Below are 13,678 nucleotides of genomic sequence, written 5' to 3' on the forward strand. Positions count from 1 at the left end.
TCTTTTGATTAGATCTAGAAGCTTTTTCAAGATCTTTAAGAGTCCCACTGTCCTCTTGACATATAAGACTCACTTGCCAAATATTCAAGAGATAGTACGGATTCTTTATCAAGACAAACACTTCACATAATTGGCCTTAGTTGGTATTTGTTTTATCCAAAACATCACAACTTACCGATTTCAAATGTACAAGAGTAGGACACATTTTACGCTTACATTTGACAAGTGTTAGAAACCTTTCTTTAAGATATGTCACTCAAGTTACAATCTTGGAGTTTGTCTCTAAGAATTGTTTTGGAACGAAGTATGAGTCATCGTATTGATTTAACCATTTCAGCAATTCTTGATTCCTCTTCTTAGCCATAGGAATGCACTAAGAAGTCCTTAGAGGATGAATTGTGATATGGTTTCTTAATCATTAAGATGATCACAAAACATGATACTAAAGTACTCTCCCATATTTTCAATTTTTAGAAACATTTATCTTTTTGACTAATTTGATTCTTCTCATTCGTTCTGCCATACATCAAAACTTTTCCAATGTTTCAGAATTATACTTAAACTTGTAAGTAAAACCATATTTACTAAACCTTAGTAAATGATGACGAATAGTCTTATCGATCTTTTGTGGTGGACTTGACCAGTACACAAGAATGTGTACTCGATCCCTTAGTCCTTCACTTGACTCACATATAAATGTGAACAAGGAATTAGTGTTAATTTTCCAAAGGTGAAAATTCTCATTCATCATACTATACAACTTGTATGATTCCAAGTTTCTATCCAACAGAAAACTTGGGTGATGAGAATCTTTCCTTATTTGGTAAATTTAGACACTACCACAAATTGGGAGAATCAAATTTATATTTCCATTATTGCTAGAAATATACAAACATCAATTTTCCATAAGTGTCATTGAAAGGACATATAAAATAAAACAAAATTTTATTTATTTATCAAATGCGGAAAAACATTCCTTGCAATGCAACTTTAAATGGAAACTATGATATCACATATTTCCTAACAATCTATCATAACTCTCTAAGTAGTAGCTCAAGAATCCGATCTTCAAACCATGCGATTGAAATCCATCTTTGCGATTAGATTCAGCATACTCTTTCTCTAAGTTCCCTTCCTTTTGCTCGATCTTGCCATACATTAAAAAAATGTATTAAGAATCTTCAAATAGGAACTTAAGAGAGTTAGATAGTGGACTTACCTGAAGCAGATTCAAGCTTTTTGACTAGACCTTCTCTCATATCTTTCAGGTAGTTAAGGCAGCTTTGCAACCGATGCCCCTTCCTTTGGCAATAGAAACATATGGACCCTTTCGAATGGTACACAGGACTATCTCAGACTTAGCCTTTCTCTTTACCATTCGTTCAACCGAGTTGACTATGGCCGATCCTTTTCCATTAGGAAGATAAAGTTTTTCTGGATATCAAATGTTACTAATTGTCAATAACCATTGAAGACTAGGGAGTTGATCTTCTTAATCAAATTTGCTCTACCAGTGCTCCAAATCATTGTTGATTCAACCGCACTAAGCAAATAGATAAGATCATTAAGGGTCATGTCATAGTCTTTTACATAGTAGTCCATAAAGAACTCACTATGTGACTTAGGAAGTGATTAGTCAACATCCAACTTCCTCAAGACTTTGAGACCCAACTCTCCCGGCTTGTCAATATGTGACTTCATCTCCAAGATGTGAACACACATAGACCTTGTTTTCCAATAGGGCTTGAGTGACCTTGAACTTGTGGGTAAGGGAGAATGATTGGAGGAGGTGGAGGGAGTGAAGAATAATTTCTGGGACATCATCTTCATTAGGAAATCTTGTTCCAAGAGTTTTGGGAAGATCATAGATGTCTGAACCAGACATCTTTTGGGAGATATTCAAGATAGTTGATTTAAAGTCCTTAATATAACAACCAATATGAAATATTAAGGCTAGGACCCAATACAATATTTTATAACTTGGAAGAGGGATGTCGTAATCCAAGCTATAGAATATTTGAAGGTAGGCATGTTTCAATCTTGAGTGCGCCCTCTCAGGTTTTGTGACTGGGATGTCGAGGATCACAAAACAAGGTGCGAATAACCATGCAAATATACTTGGTACCCTTAATATTTACCCCTCAATCGATGCGCTGGTTAACCACACGTGCACCACCGATACTATGATAAACATTAAGTTACCCTTTGCCTACCTTGTTAAATCAAGCTAGGGTGTCGGTTAATCACACGCGCTCCACTAACCGACTTAAGCAAAGTGTAAAGTGTAATTTCATGGGTTAGCACCAAATTCACATTATCCTAAAGTAACTAAGATTGGAAATTTATAAAAGGTTTAGTTAGTTTATATTTATCATTAATACTTTTAATGAAGGGAGAATTCTAGTCCTTGTCCTACCCGTTCGGCTAACGACCCTCCACCAGTCAAGGAAGCGGTGGGTGAGAGTGGACACCTATTAAGCTGTCATTTTATAGGCAACAACCTTATACCCCCCCTTATAGACCGGCTTTGTGATTGAGGCCTACTAACTGTAAAATGACTTGTTCTTATACATATATAATTATTATTAACTTATAATATTATAAAGTATAATGGTTGAATTTTAACTTTTAAAATTCTAGGGGTTGGAACTAAAGTTTTTAAAGTGACTTTACGTGTTCCAAAACTTGAGGGCAACTTTTGTAACTTTCAAAACTTTTCATCTTTCATAACTTATGAGTTAAATGGTTTATTAAAATGAGAGACTTTTCATTGTATGTAACCTATTTGTTTCTTTAATGGACTTTAAAAGAATGACTTTTGGTAATCCATAACTTGAGGACAAATTATGGATTCCATTAAAACACATAATGATCAAAAATTAAATTAACAAGCAAGTTACAAATAATTCCTATGGTCTTCTAAACTCATAAGTTCATGAACATGCATATCAACAATTTCAAGAATCATAAAATTAACCATATAAAACTTGAAATTTTGATAATAGCTATTGAAAATGGATTAGCATAACCATTACACCATCTAAAAAAAGTTTTATAAGACCAAAACAGTTTAGGGTAATGTTTCTAGTCCATTTCTAGCAGCAAAAGTCGAAAAACTGCATTCTGGGGCTCCTACTCGTCGAGTGCATGAACCTACTCGACGAGTAGGATGAGTTTACTCATGGACTCATCGAGTCCCCCCATGGACTCGGCGAGTTCATGCTGTAGAGTGCAGAAAAACTGAGTTTTTTCACAATTTTGCATCAAGTATCAAACAAACAAGCCTAGGCTCTGATACCACAGTTGGGTTTTGAGCATTCTAACACTCCTAAGGTGTCCATGCAACCCTATAAACCTTGGATCCACTACTAGAAAAACAGCCTTTTACGACGCTCATTGCGCGTCGTAAAGGGCTCAAACGACGCGCAAATGCGCGTCAAAGAAGGCCCTGTCATAAAGAGAGACGACGCGCATTTACGACGCTCATTTACGACGTGCGTTTACGACACGCAATGCGTATCAAGAAAGGCCCTGTCATAAAGGAAGACGACACGCATTCGCGTGTCGTAACCTTATGACGCGCGTGTTAATGACACGCAATGCGTATCAAGAAAACCGCTGTCAAGAAAGGCCATGTCATAAATGAAGATGACACACATTTTTGCGTATCATAATTTTAAATGTTAAAAAAATATTATTTATAGATTTACTAATTTTCAAATTTAATTTGTATTTAATGTCTCATAATAGAAAATAAAATATCATATACAAAAAATACAATTCATTGCATAAAATTGAATGTCATACAAATAATCATATACAAAAAATACAATCCATTGCATAAAATACAATCCCTAACTATCTAACCTATTATTACATTGCTATTAAGGGACACCTTGTTTCAGATATCATGTAAAAAACAAATCCTCATTGTCAAAAAATTGGTTGTTGTCCATCGAGTGTAGATGACAAATAATGACTTGAACATTAGCTGAAACCAAAAAACTTTTATTAATCACACAATCAAAGAGCTAAAACCAAAAAGCTTTTAATTACACAAGAAACAACACATCATCATGAGAAACTACTAACCTGCCCTGAATGGAGGAAGTAGTTTTCTCCAGCCAACTTTGTTGGTGTGGACTGATAAAAGTTATAGTATGAGTCCTATGACACCAACAATGAAGAATGGCACATCTGATTCTTTATGTTCTAATCGTTTATTTAACTCATATAACTCTTTATCTATGGAGTCTTGGAGAAGAGTATGCTCCAATTCTTTTGTTGTTTCCTCCTCTATCACACCAGAATCGCGTATATTCATTGTTATTAAAAAAGAAGATGAAATACACATAATTTTACCTTTGTATAAAAAAATTAAAATAAAAACATATCACGTTCACTCATTTGATAATCTGACTAATCAATACTTTGCGAACCCCTTTTATGCCCTTCATTTTTCACGCAAAAGGAATCACCAACTTGAAACATGTCACTAGCGTACAAGTTTTATCTTCCTACCAGCCATTGATGCAACCCCCTACAAACATCTCACTTAGTTACTACTTACTACATACACAACTTGATCTGAAAAAACATACTATATAACAACTCTAACCTGGAGAACTCCCAAGAACTGCCCACTCTTCTGAGTCATAGCTACTAAACATGAACAAGTCATCAAAAACGCCCTGGTTTTGTTAACCGCACCGCAGTGAGTTCATATTTCTATACATTCCACTTGCACTTTGTAGAGCCTAAATGCAATACCATCTATATGTCAGATGTCATTTACATTTTACACTTAATTATTAATAACAGGATTTAATCTCAAATACCTTCCTCCGAGGTGCTAACTTAGGGGGATCCATAATCACTATGTCCCATAATTCACAATTCCATTTGCTATAAGACCCAATAAATAAAATACCCAAACTTCCCTTCTACAGACCTGCAACATGATGAAAATGCATTTGGTTGAATGATGAAAATGCAAAAGTCAAGATAACAAAAGGGTGTTGGGGGTTGTTTACTAGTGTCAAGTGGAATGCTAAAATTCCAATCCTGTTTAAAAAAAATTAAAAAAAAATATTTAAAAAAAACTGTTTTTTGAATAGCAATTTTCAATAGCAAAAACCAGTAGTTTCCTTTTAGTTTTTATTATAAATAATAATAAATAATAATGCAGAAGCACTGATTCAACACTCACCTAAAATGGTTGTAAAATCTCAAGAAGATGGTATTTATGAAGCAAGGAGAATGAAAATTCAGCAGCCCAAATGATAGCATATAATTTACCTTTCTAGTCTAATGTTTCATAAAAATATTGAGCATATCCCTACATTAAGATTTGTATCCAGTTAATGTTCACCAACAATCATCCCATCATATGCCTGCATCATATTCAATATTCATTCATTACTTATTGATTATCATTTATCACAACACAAAAACAATATATGCATTTATCTTAATATATATATATATATATATATATATATATATATATATAGAGAGAGAGAGAGAGAGAGAGAGATTATTAATTTAATAATATGCTTATTACCTCAACTCCAGGACTCACAAGCTTCTATAAGCTGTAAAAACAGTATATTGTTAAAAGAAAAAAAAAGTGTAAAAACAGTATATTGTTAAAAGAAAAAAAAGCTGTAAAAACAGTATATTGTTAAAAGAAAAAAAAAGCTGTAAAAACAGTATATTGTTAAAAAAACAGTATATTTTTCATAAGCTGTAAAAACAGTATATTTTTCATAAGCTGTAAAAACAGTATATTGTTAAAAAAAAAATCACAGATTCAGTATTCAAGAAGTTAAAAAGAAAAAAGAAAAAAAAAGTATTAAAATGATCATACATTACATACATACCAATAAATGCACGATGCATAAATCTTGTGCCACGTGTGTCACTGCTGAACACGCTTCTATAACCAACCAGTCCCCTGAAGCCTCAAATTAACAAAAACATAAGCAACTTATTTTTATCACTTTTTTAAAAAAAAAAACATGTTGATAAAATGAAAAAACTGACCTTTTAGGACAAGTTAATGTCATTCTAGTCCTGCCAAAGTTTCCAGCAACAGGGCCCATGTCAGTAACCTTAGCTCGCCTGTGAGAAAGCGCTTCCATCACCATTCCCACATGCTCTTCATTCACCATAAATTAATAACAATCATATAAAAAATCCATATCATTAAAATACAAATACAAATAGTAAATCAGTTTTTTTTTACCTAAATGGTTACTTCTTCAATTGGCTCTAGCTTCACACCTTTCTCAATCTTGTACCTTTCATATTATACAAATAATAATCATTATGAACCCTAAAAGTTCATATAAGAAGTAAAAGATAGAGAAAAATTACATAACTCTTGGAGGGGATACAAAAAGCTCAAAATGTTCACGCCTCAGATAATTTGAGACTTTCTGCCAAGGGCAATTTGGGAAATTAGTTTCAAAGGCAAAACATGCATCAAAGCTACATGAAGCATGTAGTTAGTTACCTGTGGCTTTTGTAGGCCTTCTGCAGCTTCAATTGTTATTCTCTTATCCAAGCAAACGGTCTCCTCAAACTCCAAACATTTGTTATAATAGTATGATACATCATCTACCTCTCCTAGAAGTAAATGACAGCTAAAAATAGGATGTAAAAAGATAATTAGATTATAAATTTTCCTATCTTATAAGTAATTGACAGATAGAAATCTTACTTTGCAGATCTTAAGTTGACCATGAAATCGGGATCTAATACAGTAGCCATTCTACAGTCGTTTAGACCTTCCCTCATTCTTCCAAGAGCCATGAAAACCCACCTTGAAGTTAATAGAAGCAAGTAGACGAACACCTCTCCACTGGGAATGGAGAGGTGTGTCTCAATAGAGAAGGTCGAAGATGATGACTGAGGTTACCACTCAACCTGTTTTGGGGGAAAGCCACTGACAATAGGAAACCACTATTTGGGAACACCAAGAAAGCCCTTATGCTAAAGTCAACTGCCTCAACAGTGAGGTCAAGATGACCGAAAGCAGATATGCAGACACGCAGCTTTCCACCAAGAAACGGTGTTGTTTATTGCAATCCATGTGTGAAGTCACGTTAACACATGGTTAGGGAAATAATGAAGGAGGCAGATGCGGACTACCAGGTGACGCGAGAAAGCCATGTCATCATTTTCACTTCATCATCAAAACTTTTCTGGATAAATAAGACCCAATAGATAGACCTTGTTCAATAAGTGAAAATACAAACAGAGAAGAAACATTAAGAATGTACCTTTTGGGACTGAACCAAGAAGGCACAGGATCATATGGGTATTATTGACCGGCGGCGCGTGGGTCGACGACTGTGGCGGAGAAGAGAGATGAGTGATATGATAAACCCTAAAAATCTCTATATCGGGTTTACAAATACACAAACCTCGCTTTTTTCCTTTTCGTTAGAACCAAGTGAAGGTCAGATCACGTGGTAACGGATACACAAGGAAAACCTTGTCAACCACCATGAAACAATTAAGACAAAGTTACAGGTTTTTGTTGCTTCAGCCTTCGTTGTTCACAAGCATGGAATGAAAATAGAGGAAGGGGCTTGTTTAGCTAGTGGTGGTATGTGTATGCAGACAGATCGACATGTGAGTAATGGAGTAATAGTGGTGGCCATCATCTCCATTGCCGATCGCAGACATTAAGGGAGGGGGATAGTAGGGTTTTTTTGTGATGATATTAGGGGTTTTTTGGGTATTAGAGTGATAGAGATATAAAGAGAAAGAGAGAGAGAGAGAGAGAGAGAGAGAGAGAGAGAGAGAGAGAGAAAAGAATGATGGAAATAAGTTAGAAGATAACAATGGCGGCCTTTCAAACTTTTGGGATTTTCGTTTCCCCCCGCTGTAAAACAAGAGAACGCGCCTTTCATTAAAAAAAATATAAAGCGACATTTCTAGACGACACCCATTTTTAAATAAGCGCCCTCCGTGTTTTTTTTTTTTCTTTTGTTGGACATTAATTTTAGGGCACTCACAAAAGCGTGTCCTATATCCTTCAAATTTTAGAAGAGATAACACTATTTTTAGGGCACACGCTTTTGCGTATCGTAAATCACCGCGTGTCATTTTTTGCGCGTCATTAAAGGGCTGTTTTCTAGAATATCTATGTTTTATTATGATACATGCAAAATTGATTTTCCAAGGTTCTTAACCTATTTAGCATACCATGGGGAACTTTAAAACATAAATGCTAGAAGAAGAACGTACCTTTTGTAGTTTAGATTCCTTGAGAACCTTGTGAGCCTAACACCTCAAGTGTGATGCCTCAAATGTCTCACACAACACTACAACTCTTGGAATAGACTTGAGAGAAGTTCACTTACACCTCAAAATCGGCTCTATCTTGTACAAGTAATGCCAATTTTGCTAGACTGGGGGTCTTTATATAGTTGTGGCACAAGTAGTGTTACACCATGTAAACCCTAATTGTCATGGCTTTTCATATTCCATGACCTATGGGTTTGTAACCTCCATGGATTATCCATGGAGCACCTTATGGGTTTTAGCCCAATCCATACAAACCATGGATCATTAACCCACTATATAAGAATAGATTATTTACACAATCAACCCCATATATTTAATTAGTATCTTTTTGATCACTTAATTAATTTCAAATCAATTCTTTGATTAATACTAATTAAATAATATTATTAATATATTATAACTGATAATATATTAATAATCCTTAAGTGTCCTTTCTCTCATTTAGTCTATCCAAGCGTTGCAATTCCATGCAACCCAAATGGACCATGTCAACCGGGTCAAGTACATACTAGAAATAGTTATGAACTTAGACACCTAATCCAACAGCGCCTAGCCCTCGATGTTGAACACAAGGTTGGCCTACGGTGCAGCCTCTCGCCCTGAATCACCAACTCTCCCCCACTTGGGGTCCTGTTACAAACCAACTGATACTCACAGTCGATCACCGCCCCATTTTCACCATTGTCAATGTCCATGGAAACTTTGGAATTTGGCCCTTCAAACAATGTTGCTTCACTTGTGCTTTTAAGCATTTCTTTTTCAACAACAATCAACATATGTATGAGATCAATTAGGTTCACGTCGTGGTCGCTCATATAAAAGTTCTTAATGAACTGACTATATGACTCAGGAAGCGAAAGGAGAACCAAATCAATGGATTGCTCCCTTGGGAAAATGACACCCATTCTATCTAATTTGTCAATGTACGACTTCATTTTCAGAACATGCATACACAAAGAATTTTCATCTCGATGTTTACACGCCAATAGGGCTTGAGTAGTTGTGTATCTTTCAACTTGAGGAAAATGTGAGGTTAGCAGAGTCATTGGAGGAGGAGGAGGAGGAGGAAAAGTTAGAGAAGCATGACATCCATTTCCACCATTGCTCAAAGAAGGGAACAAACTTTCACCTTGATCAGAATGTGGAAGATCATCTTTAGAAGGTAGAGGAAAACCATTTCCAATAGACTAAGGAAGACCATTGTTGTCTTGACTTGACATATATAAAGGGAGAAAAGAGAATTCAAGTTAGTTGATTTTAATCCTTAATTATTAACCCATAAATTTAAATAAAGGCTAGGATCTACATTTTCGATTCGAACTTTGAATAAGGATGTCGTAATCAAATTCGACTCGATTTTAGGTAGGTGATGCTTTTACCAATTTCAATCTTATGAAATTCCTAGATATTTTGAGATTCATTGAATCTAATCAATGGGATGTTTAATCTCAGATTATGCTCTTATTTTTGTGACTGGGATCTCGAGGATCACAAACGAGATATGAATAACCATGCAAATTAGCTTGGTACTCTCGATATCATTTATCATCTCGTTTTAATGTGTTGGTTAACCATACGCGCTCCATTAATCAACGATAATTTTTGAGACACCCATTACCACTCTTTATTAGTCCCCCATAAGTGTATCGGTTAACCACACACGCTCCACTAATGACTTATAAATTGAAATGTGTAATTTCATGGACTAGCATACAAATTCATATTTTCCTAAAGTAATAAGAGTGGGATTTTAGAAAATAGTTTAGTTCCTTATATCATTATACTTTTAGTGAGCTTATTTCCTATCAAATCCATTCGATAATGACCCTCCACCATACAGGAGAGAGTTGGGTGAGAGTGGACACCCATTCAACGACTATTTTACAGGCTGTTTCCTTTTACCCTCTTTATAGCATGGTTCCGTGAATGAGGCATACTAGCAATTTGACTTACTTTTCTTATATATATTAAACTTTTAATTATATACATAGTATAAGGTGTATTTTAAAACATTTTAAAATAGCAAGGGTCTAACCTTTGAATAAATTAAATCTTAATTTAATTGAATTTACACAATTTTATGGATTTATTAACTGTCTTCTAAATAATTGATTAATTAATAACAAGATCCATAGGGATATATTTTAAACTTTTCAAAATACCAAACACTATTTGACATTAATTATTAAGATCAATTAATATCTAGATTTATAATTTAACCATTAAAAAAAGAAAAAAAAAAACAATCATATTAAGCACAAAACATTTATTCAAGTCAAATAATCATCTCCTAAATTCTAGGCTTTTATCTTATCATCATAGATGCACCAAAACCGGATTTGGAGAATAAGTATAGCGAGTAATTATCAAACAAAAGCAGATTAGGAAAAAAATCACATAAAATCTTGTCCAGACTGAGCTCACATCATGAGCCTCATAGCTCACATCGTGAGACCTGGTTTTCAGCAAACAGAATCAGATATGACTGAGCTCACGTCATGAGCCTCTTTGCTCATGTTGTGAGTTGCGACAAATGCAAAACTAGGTTTCTTTTTTACTCACCAATGTGCAAATTCATGAAAGAAAACCCTAGGATCATATACCACTGATGGGTTACTATGGTTACAATTACAATGATCTAAGCGGAAAACATATAAACAATTCAAATGATTAGGGCACATGCAACCTAATAGGCTCTATGTCTTTCACATATAGGCAACATACTATGAATAACAACCTATAAAACATTCCTATGAAAAACTAATTCATAAGAATAAGAAACTTACCTCGAAGATTGTTATAGAAAACAATCTTGAAATCCTCATTGAAAGACTCTTAAAAGCAAGAGCCACAAGTGTCGTGCCTCTAATGGTTCACACCTAAACCTTAGCAACCAAGCAGCTTCAAGACGGATAGGAGAGAGGTGTAAATTTCGTCCCTAAGCCTCTAAAGGATCATGGCCAAAATTCTAAGGCTAAGGGTATTTTTATAGCTAAGGTAGCTTGGTGCCAAAGCTAGGGTTTAAGGAGGAAACCCTAATCTCTTTGCTTGGTGATCAAGCAACCCATTACCCTCTTTCAAGGGGCTTGGATGAAATTCCTTGGGCTTGCCCAAGTGATTTTTTTTCACCTCGCCCAATGAGGTCGATGGGAACCTTTCCTCAACTTTCAATAAATAACCAAACAGACATTGCCCTTTTAATTAGTCCAATTAATCCAAAAATTAATTTCAATTAATTTATGATTAATGATTAATTAATTAATACTATTTCCAATTAATGTATTATTCTCATAATATATTACCAAACTATTTATTTTGATTTCCAGTTACTTTATTAACCATATAACAAATTAAGAAATCAATCTCTCTATGTGTGTGTGTGTGTAAAAAGTTATCCTATTTAATTGTCAGGTTTGAGGGCAACCGAAAAGGATTGCTCTACTATCAATTAAAGTATATACCAATTATAGTTATGGAATTAGACACCCAATCCAACATGAACGCCACATCATCGTGTTCTAGCAGATGCATGATGCACAGGGAACATAATGCATGGTGAGCACCCTTTTCAAGCCTATATTAACCTTCGAGGATCAGATCATTTCTCACACCCTTCAACTCAATCTATCGAGAACTCTGTCGAAGCCTTTTAGTGCTTTACTCCCTAGTTCCTAGTCACTTAGGCAAAGCCCTATGGTGTCAGATAGCCAGTGAATAGAAACTCTCGAGTCAGAGTTTTGCCCGCCTAATTCCCAGTTTTCATCAATGAGCTCTTTAAGTTAAGCTACACATATTTTATTCAAGTGTAACTATTAATTATAGTCATAGTCGTTATTATGAACATATAATTAATCTTTATCAGTAATTCCAAGTCATTATATTGATTGATCTACTTACGGGGATGATGTCTAGGTTGGATTTAGTGAGGTGTTTAAAGTGGGATTTCCAAACAGTATAATCTATATACTAAATGGACCCTACCTCTGATATGATCCTACCTAGAAGTTCCTTACCTGATAGATCTTGATGTAGACATTGGAATTAGCGAGGAATCTAGATTATCAATTAGTCGCGAGGAAAGTAGGACTAGTACTTAGTGATATTCGTACTTATGTCATGTCAGAAGAAAAGATAAAGTATAAAGATGAAGTACTACCCAAATTTTGAGGCATCCACTCTAATTAAGTTAGTGCATTGTTACTTTCATCATTCACATAAATATAAAGTATTTATATAACTAATATGCTTTTTGTGCCTATTATCTGTGATTGAAACCTTATGTGTTAGATGGAACTGAACGAGTTGATTATTATTTAACCATATATGAATATTTCATAATTATATTATATGGGGTAGTGAAGGGAAAGGAGAAATAAACATAGTCATGAGAGGGCAATACGTTTATAGTACTACTGGACTATTAATATAGATACCTAGTAGAGTATTGATGTTGAACACAGACTATTCTAAGTCAAGTCAAGTCAAACATGAGAAGGTACACAACTTGTAAACGTTTATAAGTTATACATGGGCAAGTTTACCTCCTTTAGGTGTCAGTCAATCATACACGGGCAAGCTTACAACTTGTAGGTGTTAATAAATCATTCTGCAGGCAAGTCTACAACCTATAGGCATTGACGAGTTGTATACGGACAACTCTACGACATGTAGGTGTTACTAAACTATACATGGACATGTCCTCAACCTATAAAGGTTAAGGAACCACATACTAACTATGAACTGTAGGTATGAATGACTTATTCATGTAGGTAATTTGTTTGCCCCATGATCGTCTTATTAACACATGTCGCTAAGGAATCCCCGAGGCAACATTGTTCACTTAGAGATCCTTTAGGATAAATCTTTTGAGATTATCGGTTAGGACCATGAAGTGAGAATAACGGAAATTGTCTATCAGGTTATGATGTGGGTAATTATTACACCTATTAGTTTTACCAAATATCTAACTAACTATTATGGCTTAAGGCAGTTGACCTATTCGCAAATGATATTGCACAAACAGTCAGGTATGGAACTCAGGGAACAGATTTAATTTACTAACCTAACTACTAACAGATTAATCTCAAAACAAGAAAAAGTTAAAATGGGTTTTATCTGATTTTCCAAGTTCAGACTAACTTAAATACTTAACTAACGATTTTAATCAATATACTAAAAACACTTTCATTTAGTTCGAATACACCTTTTCCCTATGGTTAGTTACTAATTATGGATTATTAAAGTTGGTACCAATTATTATGTAATTAGATATTCAAGTCCAAATTTACTAATATTTTCACCAATTCATGAACTACCTTGTATATGATCATACACAAGCAAAACAGAAAATTAGTTATTA

The 13,678-nt window shown here is 34.5% G+C and overlaps 1 long non-coding RNA gene across 3 annotated transcripts; it reads right to left on the bottom strand.

Moving 5' to 3' along the window:
- Nucleotides 1-3,766: 3,766 nt before the first annotated feature.
- LOC145056512 (uncharacterized) lies at nt 3,767-7,766 on the bottom strand. 3 transcript variants are annotated; one of them, XR_013685813.1, is made up of 13 exons: nt 7,431-7,766; nt 7,287-7,356; nt 6,725-7,208; nt 6,518-6,647; nt 6,248-6,440; nt 6,046-6,160; nt 5,883-5,956; nt 5,564-5,594; nt 5,299-5,393; nt 4,839-4,951; nt 4,619-4,757; nt 4,093-4,540; nt 3,767-3,991 (listed from the first exon to the last, which is right to left on the bottom strand). It is a non-coding gene; the product is annotated as an uncharacterized LOC145056512 (long non-coding RNA). The 3 variants fall into 3 exon arrangements; XR_013685814.1 differs by adding an exon at nt 5,034-5,064 and having other exon boundaries at nt 7,287-7,766; XR_013685812.1 differs by having other exon boundaries at nt 7,287-7,766.
- Between the last annotated feature and the right edge of the window lie 5,912 nt (nt 7,767-13,678).

This window comes from Lactuca serriola, chromosome 6 (genome assembly GCF_051521515.1).
Source record: "Lactuca serriola cultivar US96UC23 chromosome 6, Lser_US96UC23_V15, whole genome shotgun sequence".
NCBI classification, from domain to species: Eukaryota; Viridiplantae; Streptophyta; class Magnoliopsida; order Asterales; family Asteraceae; genus Lactuca; species Lactuca serriola.